Below are 16,304 nucleotides of genomic sequence, written 5' to 3'. Positions count from 1 at the left end.
AAAAAAAATCGAAAAAGTTCGAGAAAAAGCCAAAAAGATTCATTTTTGTTGCTTTTTTGTGTCTTAGGATACCTTCCAACACAATGATGAGAATATTATTTTTAATTGCATAACTGTTAAAGAAAGTTACAAACATAGGTGGAAGTTTGATATGCTCTTTGGTTAATACTTAGTTGTAGTTGTCATTTATGAATCACATGTAATCACAGAGGAAAAAAAATCATTTTTTGTAACATGCTTGAAGGAAGACACTCAAACTAATGCTACAACCCTGTGAGACTTGAGCCTATACTTTGTTTGGAGAGTTATTAATCTGTGTTATTCTTGTTTTCTACAGTTGTTGCATGATCTCATTATTTCTTTGCTTGGTTGCTACTTAGAAAGCTTTTTCATCAATTTAGTTCCAAATACTAGAACTCATGCCCGTTTCGTTCAAAGCATAAAATTGATTGCATAACAAATAACAAGATGGAGGTGTTTAGTTACCACCAGAGCCAAAAAGCGTTATCCCTTGCTTATGTATTGTAGGTTTAACCCCTTTGACCCTTATTTAACCTATTTTCTTTGTTAGCCTGCATTATCCCTACCTAGCCTAGTATAGGAATATTCATACCCTTGTTCTTAAAGAATAGTGAAGCATGACTTATTAGGAATTCCTTTTGATCTACAATGTGCAGAAAAAACAAGTGTGGGGGGAGGATTTATTCTTTTGAATCTAGTGAAGTAGTGTTTATGTTTTATGTTTCAAGAAAGAAGAAGAAAAATGTTGAAAAAAAAAGGTTGAAAAGAAGTGAAAATGAGTTCAAAAGTGTTGGCTGTTGAAAAAGGGTAAAAAAATATGAATATGACCCTAAAGTTTGTACGAATCTCCCCTTTGTGTTTATAGTTGGGTGCTGCAATCAAAAGTTGAATTCTAAGTGTTGATTTCATTACTTTGCTTACTATAACTTTAAGAACCTTTGTTTATTCTTAACCTTTCTTTGTTAGCCAATACCATAGCATCGTTACAGCCCTTAGACTTTTATCTTGATTGTTATGTGTTTCAATGTGTGGAGTCTGAAATTGGTATGAGCATATGGAATCTCTGGTTTTTGCTTCTAAGTAGTGGCATTCCGTTCATGAGATCATATACATGTTTGTATTAATGATTCTAGAAAGTGCCTTCTCTGTTATAACATATGTGAGTGCCAGTCTACATGTTTACATCAATCATCTCATATATACTTAGTAGAGGGAGTGTAGTCAGAAAATCTGTGTGAAAATAAAAAGTATATCCAGTGAGGAATTGAGTGAAATCTCTAAGGCATGTTACTACTTTCAAATCTGTTTTAATTGATTAAATGCGAGCTATTGAGTGGTTATTGCGGTTAAGTATAAGTTCAAAAGTAAGGATGGCTAAAATTTATGCAAGTAGTGATTTTTAAGATGTCATGTTTCACTAGAGATCCTTGAGGCAATTAGGCTTATGTTTTGTTTTGTTTTCTTTGTTTTGCTCGGGGACTAGCAAAAGCTAAGTCTGTGGTAATTTGATAAGAGCATATTTATGCGACTTTTTTTTATCTTATTTCTTTGCATTTACTTAGTTAATTTCCATTTGTTATAGTAATTGAAGTTATTTTCTTATTATTGTAGGTCCAGTTGGTAAAGATGACCATAAATGGTCAAATGGAGCAATTTGGAGCAGTTTTGGATGTGAATTGGATAGCACGCGTGGATAGCATATGGGCTTGACGTTTTTGGTGTTTAAAAGGTGTTAAACATGTGCTAAAATCTGGAGAAATGAATGTTAAGGCTTGGAAGGCAAGGAATTACACAAGAAAGTGGAATCCTAGTTGGAGAGAAACATTATCTTATCCTATTGTCACGCCCCGGACCCGAGATCGGCAATAAAAACTCAAACCCGAATCCGAAACATGAGTTAAGTATAAAATTAAATAAAAGGAAAGTGAAACTGGGTGAGAAAATATGAAATTCCTCTTATATAAATAATTCATGATTCCTTACAAGACTAAAATAAATAAATACAAATTCTATCCTCACACTTAATCCGATCTCATCCTGTCTACCTTTTTTGACTGTTTAGTTCATAAACTTGCATAACAATAGAAGGGTGAGCTTCAACAGCTCAGTAGGGACATAACCTTATCATTGTAATTGACAATATTAAATTAAGTGTCATGAAATCATATAGCCAAATATCAAATCATTATTGCTAATAATGCATGAATGCAATACAACCTTTTCAATTGCCCCCATTAATTTATCTAATAAAACATGCGGACCTACACGTCCCATACCGTGCATTTTACCTCTGCAATGATGGTTCGAATGTTCTAATATACAAATTAACCCCCTGTAACTCCATCATTCCAATTTCTCCTTTTGTCAGTCATCTTGCCAAAACCCTTCGTCGCCATTCCCGAATTACCCTTAAAGAATATGTGCAATGTGGGCTCACCTGAGACCTGGTACCTACTAAGAGTTTGGCTCAACTACACAAAAGATCCTTTCCAAGTACCCTCATTTCCAATTTTTTCTCAACACTGAAACTTCAACCACATAACACATCATGAATGATGCACAATTAATCTCATTTCATATTCCACATATATCACCAATGAAACACCATTCCAACAACAATTCGCAATTACAACTCTATGAACATTCGAATCAAGCAATGATACACATATAACCAATTATCATCTAATCCCAATCGGTCAATCAATATTAACAATAATATAACACTTCTCGAAATTTAATAAAATCAATCTATGTAAAGGTCTGCTGTATTTGCCCTACCTGGACTCCAAAGCATTGCTCCGAGATAATAACACAAGAAACCACAACTGTGATAAGCTCCTATTCATAGGTATAAGAAAATTACCAAATGCCTTATATGAACTTTAATACTAATTAACACACTTAAAACTCATCAGTTCCATGCTACTCGATTCAAAAGTCATTTGGTTGACTATAATGCTGTAGAAAATAGTTTCGTATATAGCAAACATGTATAGTGCTTATTCAAAAGTCTTTTGCCTTCAAAACCATTCAAATAATATATAAAAATTAAATTGTACATAAAACCATGTACCAACATGCTTATTCATTTAACAATAGACATACATCCATACATATACATATATATGTAGTACATGCTTCGACTCTTCTCTTTGCAATAGAGCAGCATCCAAGTCTCCTAAAGTTCAGTGCCTTTCAAAGAATAGGAATCAACATGGTATTGTTATGTAACATGCGAAATACAGAACATAAGAGGCTATCACTAAAGAACAACATGAATAGAAAGACTTTTCTATAAAACTAAATCAGCAGTATGAACGAATTCAAATACATATGCATAACGATGCCCAACAGCCCCTTTTTAGTTTAGATAGAAACATATATAATTTATTGATAACATACAGAGATATGAGACAAATAACTAAGACGAAAGCCTAGAAAGGAAAACTCTTTAAACCTGAGAGAAAGTAGACCCCGATAAAAAACCTTTCATCTAGCCAGCGAAGAAAACCGAAGCAATAACATTCTATTTGTAGGAGAGGGAAGTCGGCACAGAGGAAGGTAACACCAGACCAAGCAAACTTACACCGCCTAAAAGCTATCGATAGGGATGATGTAAAAGCCCTTTAATTGGCTATGGTTTTGGTCCAATTAGAATAGAACAAATAGCTTAATAAAATAATGTAAAAGGAAAGAAAATGAATAATATGAATATATAGTTCAAATACTACCGTAATGGTGTATTTATTTGGTTCAAAATAATAGTAAATTAGAGTATAGAAAAATGAAATAAAGGAATTAAAGATTAAATAAGAAGTAATACAAAACTTTCTGAAATTAATAAGTATATACAACACATAATTATATATAATTATTTTTGAAAATACAAGTCCTCACACCTATCTTATCTTATCTTATCTCCAGCTGCAAGGAAGAATCCTAATCACATTCCAACACTCTCCACCTGTTTCTTAGAGTCCTAAAACAATTCAAAACGCCTAATCCTTTTCCTCCTTGGTTTTAGCCGTGCCTTATATATATGAAATGTCCTGCAACATTTTAGAAGTGTGTCGCGCCTACCATTCATCCATTAAAGTTGCTGGAATTTTTCAGAATTGTTTCTATCTTTGTTTTAAGTTTCAATGTTTATTTTAGATTGCTTTTCAGTTATGATGAACATGTGTAACTAAGTTTCTTTTTAGCTAAAGGCGAAGCCATGATCATATGTTTTATATAAATTGATTACATCCAGTTATTATTTCATAAAACTTGAATGCGATTTTCTTATCCAGTTTATAGAGAACTTATTCTTGTATGTTTATTAAGGGTGCACACTTAGTTTACATGCAGGGATTTGATGCTAGAATATAAGGGAATTTCACCTAATCGTTATGAACTTATATTTGCAAATAGTAAAAGTCACTAGTCATGATTGAATTAATTAAATCCTTAGCAGGAGTATCATGCTTTTCATAGCTACGAATGTTTTGTCAATGCTTATGATTTTTATAGAATTTAATGTTCTTCGACATGTATCTCTATCATGCTTTTCATAGTTAGGGAACTTGAGAAGAATAATTTGGTTATGTCGTTGAGTCTAATTCAATGAACTTAGGAAAATCTGAGAGTTAATTAATGTTGTTCACAATTAATTTGGGGCATTGTCATTCATGGTTTATGGGAAAAATTATTAGGACTCTATTGAATTGTCACTGAGCATAATAAGGACTATCATGCGTGGAATTTATTAATTAAAGTCAAAACCATTTAAAGGATAAAATCCCTTGTTTATAGGACACTAAATGCGTGCTTCAGTTGTGGTTTAACAACTGACAAACGTGGAGGTTTTTTTAGGCTTTGATGATCCAACGATAGTTGGGATGCAATTAGGGTTATAAGTCTATATAAGAGGTGTCCCCTCTCACGGGAAGATTACGTCAAAACAAAATCTAGAACTATCGCTAGGGTTTTGATATCCAGTTCCTCAGTGAGTAGAAGAATCTTGTGTTGCTGTTTTGCTGCTTGTATCAGGCATCCTCAGGTATGATCATACTCTGACTCCTCAAATATATATATATATATATATATATATATGTGTGTGTGTGTGTGTGTGTGTGTGTGTGTGTGTGTGTGTGTGTGTATGTTATTTGTGATCCTTGGTGAAGACTAATCAGTTATAGGTCTAGCATTTGGTATTAGAGTAAGGATAGTTGATGTGATATAAAATAACACACAAATTAAACTCTATAATTGTAGTATATGTAAGTAGGGATCGTTCTAGGTGGAGGATTAAAAGGGATGCTAATCTACATAATTTAAACTCTAAAACACTAAACTAGACTCAAAAATAGAAAACTAGACTCTAATAACTCAAAACAAGCTAAACAGACTCAAAACACACAAACTAGGTTCAATTGACTCAAAATAGGTACTAGAAAGTGATTTGGACGAAAATTAAACTAAAAAGACTCAAAATACTAAATTGGACAGATTTGAACACGTTTCTAACTAATCTAACACACTTAATTAAGGGGGGGGGGGATTGATTTGGACGAAATTAAAGTAGAAACAAACAGATTTAAAGACTCTAAACAATTTGGACGAAATTGAGTGTTTTAATGGGTGAATGGCTAGTTAGAGGTCCTTCTCCACACATGACACATATGCATATAAATCGATTTCCAGTTATTATTCCTATAAACTATGAATGACAATGCCTCAAATTAACTGTGAATTACACAAATTAACTCTCAGATTTTCCTAATTTCATTGAATTGGATGGACAACGCATCGGCAACCAAATTATTCTTCAATAGTTCCCTACATGAACAGCATAATAGAGATACAATCAAAGATCATTAAGCTTTGTGAAAATCATAAGCATTGACAAGGCATTCGTAACTATGAACTGCATGATACTCCTGCCATGGATTTACTTAATACAATCATGACTAGTGACTTCCACTACTTATAAATATAAGTTCATAACTATTAGGTGAAATTTCCTTATATTTTAGCATCAAATTCATGCGTGCAAACTAAGTGTACACCCTTAATCAACATACAAGAATAAGTTATCAATCAAACAGATAAGTAAATCGCATTCATGTTTTATGAAACAATAACTGGAGGAAATCAATTCATATCACATATATGTTCATGGCTTTGAATTCACCTCTAACTAAAAAGAAATTAATTCCTCATGTTTGCAATTAAACAAAGCCAATTAAATTTAAACATTGAAAACTAAGAAAGAATACACCTAGGACGTTCTAGCAATCCAAGCTTGAATGTGATGGCACGGCTAAGGCTCTCATCTCCTTTCTCCTTGCTAAGCTGCGGCACAAAAGGGATTTGTGTGTATGATGGATGTGTGTTGTGAAATTGTGATGAAAGATATGGTTTGGAATGAAGGTTGCGACACACTCTATTTATAGGGTGAAGGGAAGGCACGGAAAAGCTCAGAAAGAGGAGAATTAGGGACTCCAAATCACCAAAGAACAAGGACACTTTCAATTAGATTCCAAGGAGGACAATGAATGGTCCTTGTGGCAGGAAACATAGCTTCTAGAAGGGATAGGTGTGGCACCTATGTATGAGAAGGATAAGGCTTCTAGAAACCTGATATTTAGGTGTTCTAATGTCATTTAGATGTCCCCTTTGCAGCAGGAATTAAGGTAGCAAAAGATTAGGATAGGATAAGATAATATAAGAATGGATAAGGTTTGGATAAGATAAGGTTGTTTGGATAATGTTCCTTCTTTGTAGCTGATTCCTTGTCTTCAATGCTTCCAAATTTGTTTCTCCAGATATTAAGCACATTCCTAGCCTCTCTTGATCTTCAAATTCGTCCATCCACCTTGCTCCATGCATGTGCGATCCATTCCAAGCCCAAAACTGCTCTAAAATGCTCTAAATTGCACTTTCTTGCGTACTTTGTCAATTGAACCTGAAAACACACGAAAATAGCTTAAAACACTCTAACAAGTAGAAATTAGCTATGTAAATGCAAGAAAACAAGCTAACTAAGTCGCATAAATATGCTTCTATCATTAGTCTACTTGGATTCAAAACTATTTTAGTTTAAACATATCATATATAACCCTTAGTACTTGCAGAACAAAGTTGAAGAATTTTAAGGGAACGAGACTTTGCACCGATGCACAATTGCTTAGAAAATCACATCAAAATGGGATTTTGTCAAGCATTGTTGCATGAATTAGGTCGTAGGATATTGTAATTCATTTATTGTAACATACATACTGCTTTCTTAAAAAATGGAATATATGAGTGGTTAGATTAGTGAATTAGGGCATAGTGGTTATTTTGATATTAAATTGATCTAATTCTTGTCCAAAGACCTGAATTATGAAGGTGTTTAATATTCAATTAAGTAGCTATGTTATTGAAATTTGTAGTAAAGTGTTTCTTGCCCAAAAGTGTTACCTTGTACTACATGTTGTTTTCATTATTTGTTTCACTAACAAATTGTAGTGGCATCCTCAGTGAATCCCATGTCCCTGAATTTTTCCTCTATCGAGCCGTTCAATGGAGGAAATTACAAAAAATGGAGACAAGATATTGAGATTATTTTGGGACTGATGGACTACGATTTGGCACTTAGACAAGATGAGCCAGCACCGGTGGATGCAACTAGCACAACTGCTTAAACGTTGAAATTTGAAAAATGGGAAAAAGCTAATCGCATGGCATTACTTGTGATAAAAAGATCAATTGGGGAAGTTGTGAGATGGGGACTGCCTGCGAGTGACAAAGAAAAGAATTTCCTTAAAGGCATTGAGGCAAAGTTCAAGGTCTCTGAGAAAGAAGAGATAAGAAACCTCATGACAACCCTGACTACTCTGAAATTTGATGAAAGTCACACAGTTAGGGAGCACATACTGAAAATCGTGGAGGCAGCGACAAAGCTCAGTGATCTTGAAGTGCCTATTAATGACTCTTTTGTGGTTCATATGGCTCTTAACTCTCTTCCTGAGAGTTATGAGCAGTTGAAGACATCCTACAATGCTCAGAAAGAAAATTGGAGTTTTAATGATTTGATTTCAATTTGTGTCCAAGAGGAGGCAATGATGAAACGAGGAAAACAAGAGGCTGATAATGTGGTGAGCACAGATAAAGGAAAGAAGCATGATGTGTTTTCTGGTAAGCCAAGCAAACCCTTTAACTTTTCTCACTCTGCTGGAAATGATACTCTCTCCTCCAAGGAACCTCAAGGTTTATGGTGGAAAAGGTTAAGTGTTATTTTTGCAAGGAATATGGTCATTTCAAAAGGGATTGTCCAAAACATAAGAAGTGGGGAAATAAAACAGGTAATAAAACTGAAAATGTTTTTGTATGTGCTTATATCAATCTTGTTGAAGTCCCTCCAAATTCTTGGTGGTTTGACACTGGTTGTTCGGTGCATATTATCAATTCATTGTAGGGATTCACAAGAAGGGAATTTGCAAGAAATGAAGTCTATGAAGTTCACGTAGGAAATGGAAATAAGGTAGTTGCGGACTCAAGTTGTCAACTAATTTCGAATTAGAATTGTTAGATGTTCTTTATGTTCCTAGTTTAACTAGAAGTTTAATTTCAACTTCCAAGAAATGTAATCTCAATCTTTTACTTGGTATTTGTTTATTGGAAAATGATTTATGGAGATCACATTGTGATGTTGTTACAATTCCAAATTGCATGCAAGTGTCATCAGTTCTTAAAAGTAAAAGATCATTGGTTAATGAAAAGTCCTCTATGCTTTGGCATAGGAGGCTCGGACATATAAGTCAAAAGAGCTTGGAACTTCTAGTTAAAGAGAACATACTGCCAAGGTTAAACTTTGCTGACCTGCAAAACTGTGTTGAATGTTGGAAGGGTAAATTAACAAACACAAAGAAATTTGGATCAACAAGGATTTGCCAAAAAGTCTATTTTGTGACTTTTATTGATGATTTTTCTCGATTTGCTTATGTTTACTTAATATCCAAGAAAAATGAAGTGGCTAGTTGTTTTAAAACTGATCAAAATGAGGTAGAAAGGCAACTAGAAACATCAATTAAAATTTTCAGGTCAGACCGTGGTGGAGAGTATTATGGCAGGTACACTGAGGAAGGCAACAAAAGGGTTTAATGGCAAGATACTTGGAGGAAAATGACATTCAAGCTCAGTACACTACTCCCAGCACAACACAACAAAACGGTGTGACCGAGAGAAGGAATAGAACTTTGAAAGAAATGGTAAGATGCATGATGAGTAGGACCAATCTTCCAATGTTCTTGTGGGGATAAGCACTTAAGATGGTAAATTATATTTCAAACCATGTACCGTGCAAATCAGTGAATAAAACTCCCTTTGAGTTGTGGAAATTAAGGAAGCCAAGCCTCAACCATCTTAACGTGTGGGGTTGTTTGGCAGAGGCAAAGACGTACAATCCAACAGAAAGGAAGCTTGATGCAAGAACAGTGACTTGCCATTTCATTGGTTTTCCAGAAAAATCAAAGGGGTACATATTCTTCTCACCAAGTTTATCCACAAGGATTTTTTGTAACTAATAATGTTGGGTTCATTGAAGATCAACAATCTAGCAATGAAGGTTTGAAGGAAGTGGTTTTTGAAGAAGAAGATTTGATTGGTTCGTCATCTTTCAAAGAAATTCTAATGCATGCTGACATAATTGATTTTGAGGATGTGGGAATTCTAAGTCATATTGATTGCATGGATCAGCATGAATTGGAAGACGTGCAGCCACAAATATTAAAAATGCAAGATAATACTCAACAAACCACCATGCAACAAGTTCTAGTGCAAAGGAGGCAGTCATAAAGAAATAGGAAGTCTCCATTCTCGAATGACTACTTAGTATATACGGGAGAGGTTGAGCATGAGTAAGGAATTGACAATGATCCAATCACGTACAATCAAGCAATTAATTGTGATAAAGCTAATGATTGGAAGGCTGTAATGAAGGACGAAATGGATTCGATGTACTTCAATGAAGTTTGGGAATTGGTGGAAAGGGATAAATCTATAAAACCCATATGATGCAAATGGGTTTTTAAGACAAAAAGGGACTCTAGTGGGGCAGTTGAAAGGTATAAAGTGAGACTCGTTGCAAAGGGTTATGCACAAAAGGAGGGTTTGGATTACTCGGACACATTCTCCCCAATTTCATCAAAATACTCACTCCGAGTCATTCTTGCCCTAGTTGCACATTTTGATCTTGAGCTTCACTAAATGGACGTTAAAACGGTGTTCCTTAATGGAGTTCTCAATGAAAATATTCACATGGTATAGCCACCTGGTTACGTTGAAAAGGGCAAGGAGCACATGGTATGCAAACTAAGGAAATCGATCTACGAGTTGAAACAAGCATCGAGGCAATGTTTTATGAAGTTTGATGAAAAAGTCACTGGTTTTGGTTTTGTTGAGAACAAAATTGATGACTGTTTGTATCTCAAGGTGTGTGGTTCCAAGTTTATTTTCCATGTCTTGTAAATCGATGATATTTTGTTAGCAAGTAATGATCTAAACTGGCTGATAGAAACCAAAAGGCTGCTGTCAAAGACTTTTGAAATGAAGGACATGGGTGATGCTACTTTTGTGCTTGGAATAGAAATAATTAGGGATAGGAAAATGTGCTTACTAGGGCTTTCGTAGAAATCTTATATAGAAAAGGTCCTGAAAAGATTTAATATGGAGAGTTGTGCAAAAGATGAAGCCCCAATGACCAAGGGAGACAAATTTAACAAGTCTTCATGTCCTCAGAATGATATTGAAAAGCAAAGCATGTCCAACAGACCTTATGCTTCACCTGTTGGAAGTTTAATGTATGCCCAAGTTTGTATGAGGCCAGATTTAGTTTTTGCGGTTAGTGTGCTTGGGAGATTCCAAGCAAACCCAAGGGAATATCATTGGATTACTGCCAAGAAGGTTGTTCAATACCTGCAAAGGACCAAATCCTACATGTTAGTCTATGGTAAAACTGAAAGGTTGGAGGTGATTGGTCATTGTGACTCAGATTTTGCGGGATGTGAGGATGTTGAAGATCAACGAGTGTGTATGTTTTTCTAATGTCTGTAGGTGCTATTTCTTGGAGAAGTGCAAAGTAGAAGACTTTGGCTACTTCAACAATGCAGGCATAATATATTTCATGTTTTGAAGCAACCCAACAATCCATGATGTTGAAGAATCTTATTTCAAAAATGAGGATAGTTGATACAATTGTGAAGCCACTTGTAATATACTGCGACAACAAAGCTGCTATGTTCTTCTCTAAAAACAATAATAAATCTTATGCAGCTTATTTAATGGATGTCAAGTATCAATCAGTCAAGGAGAAGGTGAAGGCAGGAATGGTGTTTATAGAACACATTGACACCACTCTAATGTTGGCTAATCCTCTTACAAAGCCTTTAGCAATGGGACTTTTCAAGAATCATGTGGCAAACATGGGCGTGGTTGAATCCTTTGATTCAACTACTATATGGAAGTAAGAGTTATCTTTCATTTGATTTCATTTTTTGTTAAAAAATAAAGCTTGAACTCATGTACTCTTGAATTTTACCATGTTAATAGTTGAGGTTTTATTTCAGCTATTGTGTATATGTACAAATATATGTATGCAATATATTGAAATGATGTGGACTAATGAAAGATTCATATTAAATGTGCTTGGTATCATAAGCATTCCATTGGAGCTAAACAAAAGCTTCACAATGGTGGACTGCTCTGATTAGTGGGAGGTTGGAAACAAAGCTTTGAATTTGTTTTGGTACTTATATCATGCATAAGTTATTTTGGGTGATGTGATCTTAGGGTGCTTGTACGAATTGATGTATAAGATTTTCTAAGGTTCATTTCTTTGAAATAATTTATGGTAGATATGCAAGGGGATTAATGGCTATGTTGACAAAAGTGATCACTAAGTGATTAATTCGATTGAATACATTGATAAAGGATATGATGATAATTCAAGTGGGAGAATGTTAGGACTTTATTGAATTGTCACTGAGCATAATAAGGACTATCATACGTGGAATTAATTAATTAAAGTCAAAACCATTTAAAGGATAAAATCCCTTGTTTGTAGGACACTAAATGCATGCTTCAGTTGTGGCTTAACAACTAACAAACGTGGAGGTTTCTTTTAGGCTTTGACGATCCCAAGATAGTTGGGATGCAGTTGGGGTTATAAGTCTATATAGGAGGTGTCCCTGCTCATGGGAAGATTACGTCAATCGCTAAGGTTTTGATATCCGGTTCCTCAATGAGTAGAAGACTCTCTGTGTTGCTGTTTTGCTGCTTTTATCATGGCATCTTCATGTATGATCATACTCAGACTCCTTAAATATATATATATATATATATATGTGTGTGTGTGTGTGTATGTTATTTGTGATCCTTGGTCAAGACTACTAAGTTGTAGGTCTAACAAGAATAACTTGAAATCGATTTGTATGCATATGATTCATGTATGGAGAATAATACTTTAGCTATCATTTCATCCATATTTCATTCATAACTTAACTTACTTATGGCCATTTACTTTTATTTTAATTAAATTCGTCCAAAATCTCCCCAGTCATTGTTTTGTTGTTAGTTTAACTTAGTTTTTCAGTTTTCTAAGTTTAATTTGTGTTGATTAGCATCCCTTCTAATCCTCGGAATAGAACGATCCCTACTTACTCGTAATATGATTGCATAATTTATAGGGTTTAATTTGTGCATTAGTTTCTACCACATCACTCACGATGAACTAGCAATAATATGGTTTAAATTTGCCTTTGGTGAGAATTAAACATAAGACCTCTCACTTACTAGTAAAGATGAATACCACGAGACTATAGTAATAAGTGGCAACTGAAATATTATTTATTGACTTATTTATTATTAATGCATGTTGTATTTCCTAAATAGGATTTTTTGGGGGCCAAGTTATTTATTTCTTGCATATTTTTGTACTCCTTGACAATTATAACTATATGGAGGCGTGTTTCCTAAGAATGGACCGAAGAAAATTATATTGTATTATAACATAAAGTTTCTTCCAACACATAAAGGTTACTCTATTATAGAGTATTATTTTAGATAGGTTTTACTATATATATATATATATATATATATTTTTTTTTTTTTATATAATCGTTTACCTTTATATCTTTCCTTTTTCCTCACTAATTCTAATCAATATTTTGATTATATGAACAAAGTAAGTTTTTTTTTATTTCCCATTAGGAGCTACGTCATTGGAGAAAACAATCAATGGAAGAAAATTCGCAATTTTTTTTGTCTGAAAATGAAGATGTGTATTCTGCTGAGTGCGTAACTCTATGTTTTATTTTTTATTTTCTTAAGTTGCTATTATTACAGATGCAAATTTTGTACCCAACTGATTTGATGAAATTTTACTTGCAAGAGAACAAACAACGTTAGCCAAATGGACGAACACCCTAAAAAAGGAGATGTTGTATGCCAAATAGCCTCCGATGCTAAAGATGAGTAGTATAGAGAAAAGAGAACTTGAGATAGTTCAGAGTAGAAATGATGATTAACATTTTCTTTGTTTGACCTGCTAGTTATAAAGACTAAACCCTAATAGGCAGCTGGGAGGGGAGGCTGCAGGCTATACTAGGAAGTTCTTAATGGTGCATGCTAGTCTCCATAGTATTGCCAACTAGTAGTCTTGAAGGTTCATGCTAGTCTCCACAATACCGTCATAGTGAGCATTTAGTAGACGTGTCATTCTTATATTAGATGTGGTTTATATGTGTTTCCCGAGCTATGTTATTCCAACTATAGAGAGTTATAAATTCTGAAAGTTAATAGTGACATAACAAACACAAAAAAAAAAGGTCATTTTTGTGTTTGTTCATAAGTTTGTGTATAATAATGTCAAGGTGTAGAGGGAAGGGTCATGTACAAATTGTAGTATTATTAAAGATATTTGAGTTAATCTCCGCTACAGACTTTCTTGTTAGGTTTTCTTTTATCAAACCTTGATTAGGATTTTAGTGTTTTGTTTGGTTTTTTTTTTTTTTTTTTTTTTTAAACAAACAGTACACAAAGTGTGAGGAGGTGGGCTTAACTTCACAATGGCTAGCAATAATTTGGTTCAAATTCACCTTTGGCGAGAATCGAACTTAAAACCTCTCGCTTATAAGTAAAGAGAAATATCACTGTATCGTAATTATAATCAATAAAGAATCAAAACAAATTTAGTGGTCTTTCTTTTTCTTGAAAATTACAAGACATCTAGCAATTAGAATTTTTTTTTATATTTTATTTCTAGTAATAAAATTTCGTTTTCTATGAAAACAAACGATACCAAACCATTTATGGAAAATTTCAATGTTTATTGAGGTATAAAATGCTAGTAATGTTGTTTTATTAGTAAATCATTTTGCAATAGATGTTTGAAATTAATATTTTATTTTAGTTTTTGTACAAATATAGATTCCATTGAAAAGGAAAGGCTTTATATTAATTTACTAGCCTCTCTGCACGCACTAACGTGCGTGCGAGAGGCATTTTTGCATCACGGGCGCTACGCGCCTCAAAGATGTGTTGTTTTAAATATTCTTATATTTCTTAAGTGATTATTTTATAAATTGTGTTTGTGTCCATCACAACAATTTCTTATTATTTTCAATTTTTTATTATGTTCAATCATCTAACTTAGTCTTTTTGCACCTGCCCATTGTACCCAAAAAATAAAATTTATGAATTGCACACTAACCATTCCACCTTTTTTTTTTTTTTTGGCTGATAGAATTTGATTTCACGAAATGAGCTATGCTTGATCATTATTATGACTTTGGTAATTAAGTTACTCAGTGTAGTTAGAATTCTGTTATCTCCATCAGTACCATTTTACCCTTATATATTGTACAGAAGAAGATCAAGAGTTAGGTTCCTTAAACTCTCATATAAAAAATAAAAAAATATGCTTAATTATTTAATGTTGTATAGAAAATATGATCTGATCAATATATTTTGTAACATGTGGATTAGTGGGTGTATTAAATGACACACCCCGACCGAGATCGGAGCGTGCTGGCCGTCACACAAAGGTGACGTAGCCATGTGCACGTGCGGAAGCTAGTAAGTAGTAATATAAAAGTACGAATAATTAAAAACGAGCATACAAGTACTAGAATAAGTGCGAATTAGTGCGATACAAATTCAGAGCAGGTCTATAGCAGTCCAAATAAAACGACAACAGTAGTACGCCCGAAGGCGACCCTACAATGTGGAGTGTCTGTCAGAACGCTGAAAAGCTCTCAAGGGAAACCACCGCAACGGCTAAGCAACTAGAACCTGGAGGGGCGCAAAACAAAAGCGTGAGTGGGCAAAAACAAAGCTCTTTGAAAACCATTTAGCAAAATACAATCTAACCCCTCGCCGTAAAACCTGTATACTTCCCAGAAAATAATCATATATACGTATGTATAAATATGCCAATCATGCTCAAGAATATGCCATGCCAAAGCCATAATATGAATGTAAGTGCCCAGGTATAAATCATATCAACGTCATAACATCTGGCAGCCGGAGTCACCTAACGTGACCTGTACGGCTACATCTAGAGCTCAAATCTCAATCTTAATATCTAAACCTGCCCACGAGTCGGAACCACCCTAAGTGGTCTGTACGACAAGCCTGGGTGTAACATATATATACGCTCTAGTGCTACGATCACGTGAAGACTGTGCGAATAGTCGCGGGTCACCTACGAGTCGGAACCACCTAATGTGGTCTGTACGACAAGCCTATGCACCTAACTTGGATCCAAACTGAGCGTATGGTGCGGGAGGTGAACAACACGTGAAGGACTGTGCCCAACTCTGGGCGGGAGCACTAACACCGGGGGTGCAGGTTATGAGCTCTCTAAGCATCTCTAACCACTATTTAATGCAATCGTTAAATAACGCTTACCTGGCACTTACCTATGCCTCCACAGCACCCACATATAAATATATATGACATATGCATAATTGAATATGTAATTAATCGTATATGCCACTACTCATGCATAACCACCAATTATATATAAAAGAAATGGCATATAACGAGGCATTTATACTAATTTCTGGGAATTGATATGTATATAGGTAGATACGGAAAACAAAAGCCCACTCACTGGTATGTAGAAGGGTCGTAGCCCCCCTGCCTCGCGTGTGCACGCTCGTCCTCGGGGTACGTGTCACCTAAATGCGAAACAACTATAAAAACGTTAACTTTAAAGCACATAACTAACTTCTCGTAATAACTTCTCATACATTGCT

Source organism: Pyrus communis, chromosome 8 (assembly GCF_041283825.1).
Source record: "Pyrus communis isolate YQ-2024b chromosome 8, ASM4128382v1, whole genome shotgun sequence".
Classification (NCBI taxonomy): Eukaryota; Viridiplantae; Streptophyta; class Magnoliopsida; order Rosales; family Rosaceae; genus Pyrus; species Pyrus communis.
The sequence above is the reverse complement of the archived record's forward strand: the minus strand, read 5'-3'. Positions refer to the sequence as shown.